We start from the raw sequence: 9,205 nt of genomic DNA on the forward strand, positions 1-9,205 counted from the left end.
GAAATCGTCTTGCCCAAAAAATGTAACCAGAATCTCATCAAGTCTCTAGATCCAACTATAATTTTTTAAAAAGATTTATTTATTTATACAAGAACTGGGATATAGTCAGAGGCACAGGAGGGTGAGAGAATTCACCAGAGACAGAGCGGGGAGCAGAACAGGCAGACGGACTGAAGACACTGCTGAGGGGAGCAGTGGGCGAGGCAAGAGAGGTCTGCTGCGCCATGTGGGTAGCTCGCTGGCCTGCTGGGAATCAAACCCATGCTGCAGAGGCTGCAGACAGTTTCACAGCATGGCACTCAACCCCCTGCACCACCCGCTGCACAGGAATATGGAACAGAGAAAAATATCAAATAACTCAGGGATGTAATCAGCAAAGTCCAGACTGTGGGAAACTATAGGACAAACGATCTTTTCTTTTTCTTTCAAAAATTAAATTACATGGGAAAGAAAAGAGTTAGAAAAGGAACTTAGAAACTTGAAAAACGCATTAAAAAAAAAAAAAACAAGTAGGGCCTCCCCGATGGTGCAGCGGTTGAGCGCTGGGTTGCCAAGCTGCCCGCAGCCTTTGCAGCACCGGTTCGATCCCCGGCCGCTGGCGAGGGGCCCACATGGCGCACAGACCTCTCCTGTGGCCCAATGCTCCCCTCACCAGTGTACGTTGTCACTCTGCCTCCTCTGCTCTCCATTCTGGCTCTGGTGAATTCTCTCAACCTCCCACGCTTCTGACTGTACCCAGTGCTTGTATAAATTAATAAATAAATCTTTAAAAAAAAAAAAAACAACTAAATACACCAAGAGCAATGGGCACACCCAGCACCCAGGTCATGGATGCTAAATATGGTTCTAGAGTAAAAAGAACCAGGAAACTTAGAGAATTAACTGATTCCAGGAATAAGGTGGGGAAAGTCCAAATGAGCCTGGATCATTCTGTAATTCCAGCAAGCAGAGAAGAAAGAGGGTGGGATGGGGTACTATCAAAAGAACACAGGAGCTAACCTGAAAGAATTCCTAAAGGCCAAAACTGGAATAATTTGAGTGGAAAACAAATCACAATAGTATTGGATAAAAACGTATCTTCAGGGGCCTCCCTGGTGGCTCAAGGGGTTAAGCTCCAGCACTATGAAGCTATCCGCAGCCATTGCAGCACAAGTTTGATTGCTGGCCAGGGAGGTGACCCACATGGTGCAGCAGACCTCTCCCGACTTGCCTGCTGCTCCCCTCAACAGTGTATTTCAGGGGATCTGCCTGTTCTGTTCCCCACTCTGTCTATGGTGAATCCTCTCACCCCCGCATCTCTGGACTGCACCCCAGCTCTTGTATGCATAAATAAATAAATCTTTTAAAAAAACATATCTTCAATAGTACAGCACAATTACCATCCTGATAAAAGTAGTATTGTATGGATTATAACCCATAAAATAACTCTTCATAAGTTTACAGTGATATCAATAAATAATTGAATGAATAAATAAGGATATGAGAAAGAAGAGGAAAATATTCCTTAGAGAAGAATTCCAAATAACATATGTAAATACTGCCGGCTCCAAGGTTGGATCTTAATTCCCCTCTCCTTGAGTGTGGCCCGTTTCTCACCTCAAAAACAGAGTATGAGAAGAAGTCATTTTACAAAGACAAAACTACACAGATACTATCTCAATCAAGTGATCTATAATAGATGAACATTCCCACTGACAAATCATACTGATTAGCATGTACCACGGACATGATATTATGAGACGGGTGCTTTATTTCTGTGTCCAACTAAAAATTCATGGCCACTTTCTAATCAAGAAAAAAACATCAAGCAAATCCAAATTGAGGGGCAACCTCTAAAACATCTGATCAATACCCTTTCGAGCATCCAGGTCACCAGCGTCACACGAGAGGGTACCAAGGAGACACGTCGTTCCTTGAGGGAATCTGAGCAGCGCACATCCTTGTCCCGCTCACCCCCCACATGTACTCCCTAAGCGCCATATTTTATTTTCACCTGTTATTTTCAAGAGAAGACTAAATTACCTTTTATTCTCTCTTTTGAGAATATTACAAATTCATTGATATGCCAAAAAGTAGTGAAAAGTTGCCTGGAGTTGAGGATGTTATTGGAATTGTTACCTAAAATTTTGGGATAATTTTAGACTTACAGAAAAATTATAAAGATAGTACAGAGAGTTCCCATGTATCCTTCATACGGAATTTCATTAATGCTAACAATTTACAAATACATTTGTCCAAACTAAGAAATCAACATCTGGTACAATACCATTAACTACACGACAGACATTATTTGGATTCTGCCAGTTTTTTCATTAATGTAATGTTTTCTGCTCCAAGATCCAATCCAGGATCCCACATTGCTTTTAGTCATCACGTCTCCTTAGTTTCCTCCTGTGATCTTTCTTTGACAGCAATTCATTAAATGGTACATTTGTTTTAAATGATTTTCTGAATTTATATAATATTTAACAATAACAAATTAAAAACAAATAGAAGGAAATTACAATGGCTTCCCATTGCTTTTAGAATAAGGGCAGCTTGGCAAATGAGGCCCAAATGACCTGGTGCCAAGCCACCTCTGCAGCCTCTCCTTGCCTCGTGATCTGGTCAAGCTGACCTCCTTCTAGTCTTGCATTTTACCTTGCTGCCTCCTGCCACGGGCCTTTGCACCTGCTGTTTTCTCTATCCAGAATAACAGGTAAAACTTTTCATTCCCAAAGTTATTCCTATCCCTCTGGTGACATAATTCCAGCATCCCTTTGGCATTCCTGCCTTGCTTGGCCTCCCTGGTTGGGTAGAATCTCCTTACCACAGATTCATCATTGTCCACAGGGGCAGGTATGGATGGTTATATGTCTCTCTCTGCTAGACCATAAGTTCCAGAAGGGCAGGAACCATATCTGGCTTTATTCTCAGCATCCTCCATGGTATCTGACAGATAGCAGGTGCTCAATAAATATATGTTCATTTCAGAACTGAGCAAAATCATGGAACCTGCTTAAAGGTGGAAGAGGAAGGTAGAGCAGAGGAGGGGATTATCCCAGTGGTTGTAGCTTATTTATTCATTTTAATGGAGATGGGGTGGGAAAACCACTAGATACTGGTAGTGTGGGAAGTTGCCATTAAAAACTCCTTAGGCATGTAGATCCTGGTAAATCAGAAAATGACCCTTTTGTTTCTTCTAGAGATGGATTCTAGATGAGGAAAGCTGGTCCAGGGAGTGAGTTTGCAGGTAGAGGCTGGAGAATATGAATTGCTATGTGGAGTGAGAATTTCAAGTTTCCCAGAGTCGTCTACAACCTAGGAGAGAAGGAGAAGGAGGAGAGATAGGAAGGAACAGCACAGACAGCAATTGCCTTTGTGCTTTTAATACTTAATTTCATTTTAATTTCTCATTTTAGTGCATTTTGGGCAGTGACATGTTCTGTATGATATTGCTCCTGTGAAATTTTTTACAACTCCTTTTATGGTCAATTTATTTTTTATTTTTTTAAAGATTTATTTATTTATGCATACAAGAGCTGGGGTACAGGCCAGAGATGCGGGGGTGAGAGGATCCACCAGAGACAGAGTGGGGAACAGAACAAGCAGACTGAAATACACTGCTGAGGGGAGCAGCCGGTGAGATAGGAGAGGTCTGCCTCATCATGTGGGTTTCTCCCTGGCCAGCTGGGGATTGAACTTGTGCTGCAGAGGCTGTGGATTGCTTCATAGTGTGGTGCTTAACACCTTGCACCACCAAGAAGGCCCCTTTTATGGTCAATTTAAATGTTCTTCCTGTGCTGAAAAAAGAATGTGAATTCTTTGTTGAGTGTGAAGTTCTACTACATCTAATACCATTTCTTGATTTTATTGCTTCAGTATCTCTAGTTACTTTTTTTTTTATTAGATAATAAATTTTATTGTTATATTCCCCATACAATTGCAGCGCCCCCATTCTGACCCCAATCCCTCCCCTCCCGCCCCTGCCCCCCTAAAAGTGTCTCTGGTTCATAGTTTTTTGTTGATTTTGATTTTCACTTTCTTATAGTTATTCATTTTCCTGGTCCCTTATTTAAGTTTTCTAGATTCCTGCTATGAGTGAGACCATCCGGTATTTTTCTTTTTCTTTTTGGCTTATTTCGCTGAGCATGATCCCTTCCAGCGCCATCCATGTTGCTGCAAATTGCATGTGTTTATCTTTTTTGAATGCTGAGTAATATTCCATGGTATATATGTACCACATCTTCTTGATCCAGTCATCTATTTTTGGGCATTTGGGTTGTTTCCAAAGCTTAGCTATTGTAAACAGTGCTGCTATAAACATAGGGGTGCAGGTGTTCTTTGGAATTGATGTTTCTGTGTCCTTTGGGTAAATACCTAGGAGTGGAATTGCTGGATCATATGGAAGCTCTATGTTTAGTAGGTCCAGAAATCTCCACACAGCTTTCCACAGTGGTTGGACCAGTTTGCACTCCCACCAACAGTGCAGAAGAGTTCCTTTTTCTCCACACCCTCGCCAACATTTGTTGTTGCTAGTTTTTTTAATATGTGCCATTCTCACTGGTGTAAGATGGTATCTCATGGTAGTTTTGATTTGCATTTCCCTGATTACAAGTGATGTTGAACATTTTTTCATATGCCTGTTGGCCATTTGCATTTCCTCTTCAGAGAAGTTTCTTTTTAGCTCTTCTGCCCATTTTTTGACTGGATTATTTTCTTTGTTGTTGTTGAGTCTCCTCAGCTCTTTGCAGATTTTTGTGATCAGTCCTTTATCATTAGTGTTGGGTGCAAAAATGTTCTCCCAGTTGGTGGGGTTTCTCTTTGTTTTTGTTATTGTCTCTTTTGCTGTGCAGAAGCTCTTTAATTTGATGTAGTCCCAGCTGTTTATCTTCGCCTTCACTATCACTGCTTTGGGTGATGTGTCTGTAAAGATGTCTTTGATGTGCAAATCACGTAGTGTTTCGCCTATATTTCCTTCTATATATTTTATGGTTTCAGGTCTTATGTCTAATTCTTTAATCCATTTTGAGTTGATTTTTGTGTATGGTGTGAGGTAGTGGTCAAGCTTCATTCTTTTGCATGTAGCGACCCAGTTTTTCAGCACCATTTATTGAACAAACTTTCTTTGCTCCAATGCATAGTCTTTGCTCCTTTGTCAAAGATTAGTTGACCATAAATCTGTGGGTTTATTTCTGGATTTTCTATTCAATTCCATTGGTCTGTATGTCTGTTCTTGTTCCAATACCATGCAGTTTTGATGATTATGGCTTTGTAGTATAGTTTGAAGTCTGGGAGTGTGATGCCTCCATTCCCTTCTTTTTTTTTCAGGAGAGCTTTGGCTATTCGGGGTTTTTTGTGATTCCATATGAATTTCATCAATAATTGTTCTATTTCTTTGAAGAATGACATTGAAATTTTGATTGGAATAGCATTGAATCTGTATATTGCTTTTGGAAGAACGGCCATTTTAATAATGTTTATTCTTCCAATCCATGAGCAGGGGATATCTCTCCATTTCTTTGTGTCTTCTTCTATTTCTTTTAACAGTGTTTTATAGTTTTCTTTGTATAGGTCCTTTACCTCTTTTGTTAGATTTATTCCCAAATATTTGATTTTTTTTGTTTCAATAACGAAAGGGATGGTTTTTTTTATTTCTTCTTCTTCAGATTTATTGTTTGTGTATAGGAAGGCTACTGACTTTTGCGTGTTGATTTTGTATCCTGCCACTTTACTGAACTGATTGATGAGTTGAATTAGCTTTTCTGTGGAGTTTTTGGGGTTCTCTATGTATAATATCATATCGTCTGCAAATAGTGATAGTTTGACTTCTTCTTTTCCTATTTGGATTCCTTGGATGTCTTTCTCTTGTCTTATTGCTCTGGCTAGGACTTCCAGTATTATATTGAAAAGCAGTGGTGAGAGTGGACATCCTTGTCTTGTTCCAGATCTTAATGGAATTGCTTTCAGGTTTTCACCATTGAGAATGGTACTGGCTGTTGGCTTGTCATAGATGGCCTTTATGATGTTGAGGTATGTTCCTTGTATCCCATGAATTTCAAGGGCTTTTATTATGAGTGGGTGTTGCACTTTGTCGAAAGCTTTCTCAGCATCTATTGATATTATCATATGGTTTTTATATTTCTTTTTGTTGATGTGTTGGATAACGTTGATTGATTTTCGGATGTTAAACCATCCTTGTGTCCCTGGAATGAATCCTACTTGGTCGTGGTGAATTATCTTATGGATACATTGTTGGATTCTGATGGCTAAAATTTTATTGAGGATTTTTGCATCAGTGTTCATTAGGGAGATTGGCCTGTAGTTTTCCTTTTTTGTGTTGTCCTTGTTCGGTTTTGGTATTAGTGTAATGTTGGCTTCATAGAACGTGTTTGGTATTGTCCCTTCCTTCTCAATTTTTTGGAAGAGTTTGTGAAGGATAGGCACTAATTCGTCTCTGAATGTTTGGTAGAATTCATTTGTAAATCCATCAGGTCCTGGGCTTTGTTTTTGGGGAGGTTTTTGATTACCATTTCAATTTCGCTGCTTGTAATTGGTCTGTTTAGGTGTTCTATTTCTTCTTTATCTAGCTTTGGGTGATTGTAGAGTTGTAGGAATTTGTCCATCTCCTCTAGATTGTTAAACTTGTTTCCATATAACTGTTCATAGTAGTTACTGATTATTCTTTTGATTTCTGCTGTGTCCGTTGTGATTTCTCCTCTTTCATTGATGATCCTGTTTATTTGTGCTTTCTCCCTTTTTTCCTTTGTGAGCCTGGCTAGGGGTTTGTCTATTTTATTGATTTTTTCAAAGAACCAGCTCTTGGTTTCATTGATCTTTTGGATTGTTTTTTTAGTTTCAATTTCATTTATTTCTGCTTTGGTTTTTATTATTTCTTTTCTTCTACTGGTTTTGGGGTTTTTTTGTTGTTCTTTTTCTAGATCTTTGAGCTTCGAGATTAGGTTGTTTCTTTGAGTTCTTTCTTGTTTCTTGATGTGAGCTTCTATTGCTATATATTTTCCTCTTATTACTGCTTTTGCTGCATCCCATACATTTAGGATATTGGTGTCCTCCTTGTCGTTCAATTCAAAGAATTTTTTAATTTCTTCTTTCATCTCCTCATTAGTCCAGTGGTCTTCCATTAGTGTGGTTTTTAATCTCCATGAGGTAGGAAAGTTCCTTGCCTTCTTTTTATGGTTTATTTCTAGTTTGATGCCTTCATGGTCAGAAAAGATGGTTGATATGATTTCAATCTTGGTGTATCTGTTGATGTTTGTCTTGTGCCCCAGTATGTGATCGATCCTGGAGAATGATCCGTGTGCGCTTGAGAAAAATGTGTACTCCGTTTTTTTGGGGTTTAGTGTTCTATAGATGTCTGTTAAGCCCAATTGCTCTAGGTCCTTATTTAGAGCTTTGGTTTCTTTACTTATTTTTTGTCTTGTTGATCTATCCATTGTTGATAGTGGTGTGTTGAAGTCTCCCACTACGTATGTGTTTTCTCTGATGTCTGTTTTCAGAGAGGACAACAGTTGTCTGATATATTTTGGTGCTCCTTCGTTTGGTGAGTATATGTTAATGAGTGTTATTTCTTCTTGAAGTATTGTCCCCTTGATCATAATGTAGTGACCATTGGGGTCTCTTTTTATCTTTTTGAGTTTGAAATCTGTTTTATCTGATATAAGTATAGCTGTTCCTGCTTTCTTTTTTGGTCCATTTGCTTGTAGGATTGTTTTCCATCCTTTAACTTTGAGCCTATTTTTATCTTTTGTAGCTAAATGTGTTTCCTGGAGACAGCAAAAGGTTGGGTTTTGTTTCTTAATCCAGGCTGCAACTCTGTGTCTTTTTATTGAAGAGTTTAGTCCATTTACATTTAGAGTTAATATTGATATGTTAACATCTGTATTTGCCATTGTGTTTGTCTTTCCTTTGATTTTATTTATTTATTCTTTTAATAACTTTTTTTTTTTTTGGCCTTCTTTCATTGTTATTCGTCCCTCTGAGGTTCTGGCTTTAGGACTCCTTGTAGTATTTTTTGGAGTGGGGGTTTAGTTGCAATGAAATTCCGGAGTTTCTGTTTGTCTGGAAAAGTCCATATTCTTTCTTCAAAGAGAAAGGAGAGCTTTGCGGGATAGAGTATTCTTGGTTGGCATCTGTTTTCTTGGAGTCTGTTGACTATGTCCCTCCACTCTCTCCTTGCCTGTAGAGTTTCTTCGGAGAAGTCTGATGTCAGCCTGATTGGCTTTCCTTTGAATGTTATCTGTTTCTTCCCTCTTGCCAGCTTCATTATTTTTTCCTTGTCCTGGATTCTTGGGAGCTTTACTATTATGTGTCTTGCTGTATTTTTCCTTTCGTCGTGGAAGTTTGGTGTTCTTCTTGCTTCTTGTATATCAATTTTCAGCTCCTCCTTCACGTTTGGGAAGTTCTCTTCAATTATCTCTTTGAATATTTTCTCTGTTCCTACTTCTCTCTCCTCTCCTTCTGGTATTCCTATAACTCTTATATTTCCTTTCCTCATGGAGTCAGATAATTCCCGAAGTCTTTCTTCATTCTTTTTCCTTCGTACTTCTCTTTCCTTTTCTGTTTTGGTTCTTTTTATTTCTGTGTCTTCAAGAGTACTTATTCGTTCTTCCATTTCATCAATTCTGCTTTCATTGCTTTTCCCAGAATTCTTTAGTTCTTCCATTAATTCTTTGATCTCCTGCATTTCTTTTACTTCCCTCTTTAGGGACTCAATTTCATTCTTCTGATCGTTGATTATTTTTCCCTTATCATTGTTTTCCTTTATGACTTCTGTCAGTTTTTTAATCACGGCAATTTTAAATTCTCTTTCTGGAAGGCTCAGAAGTTCTTCCAAGTTACTGTCGTTGCCATCTGGGGGCTGGTTTTCTTTTTGTGGTGTGCTTTTTCTCTGGAGAGTTGCTAGGTTGAGTGTGGTTCTTCTCCTCCCTACTGTCTGTTTTCTAATTTGCCGTATGCGTTGGGACACTGTGTTGTTGGGACTGGCCGGCATCTTGGGTGGGCTTCTCTGCTCCCCTCTGGTTCCTCCAGGAGTCATCGGGCGGCCGGGGCTGTGTGCTGGTGCTGGTCTCCTCCTGGGCGGGGTCTCTCTTTAATGGCGCCCGGAGCTCACCTCCGCGGCGGATCCTGCAGGGTTCTCCACAGCTCCCGTTCACGGGGTGTGGTGGCTGAAATAGTTCCTTTCCACTCACAGTCCCGCTTGCTGCGT

This window comes from Talpa occidentalis, unplaced genomic scaffold (assembly GCF_014898055.3).
Source record: "Talpa occidentalis isolate TD23 unplaced genomic scaffold, MPIMG_talOcc4v2.1 talOcc4.5, whole genome shotgun sequence".
Classification (NCBI taxonomy): domain Eukaryota; kingdom Metazoa; phylum Chordata; class Mammalia; order Eulipotyphla; family Talpidae; genus Talpa; species Talpa occidentalis.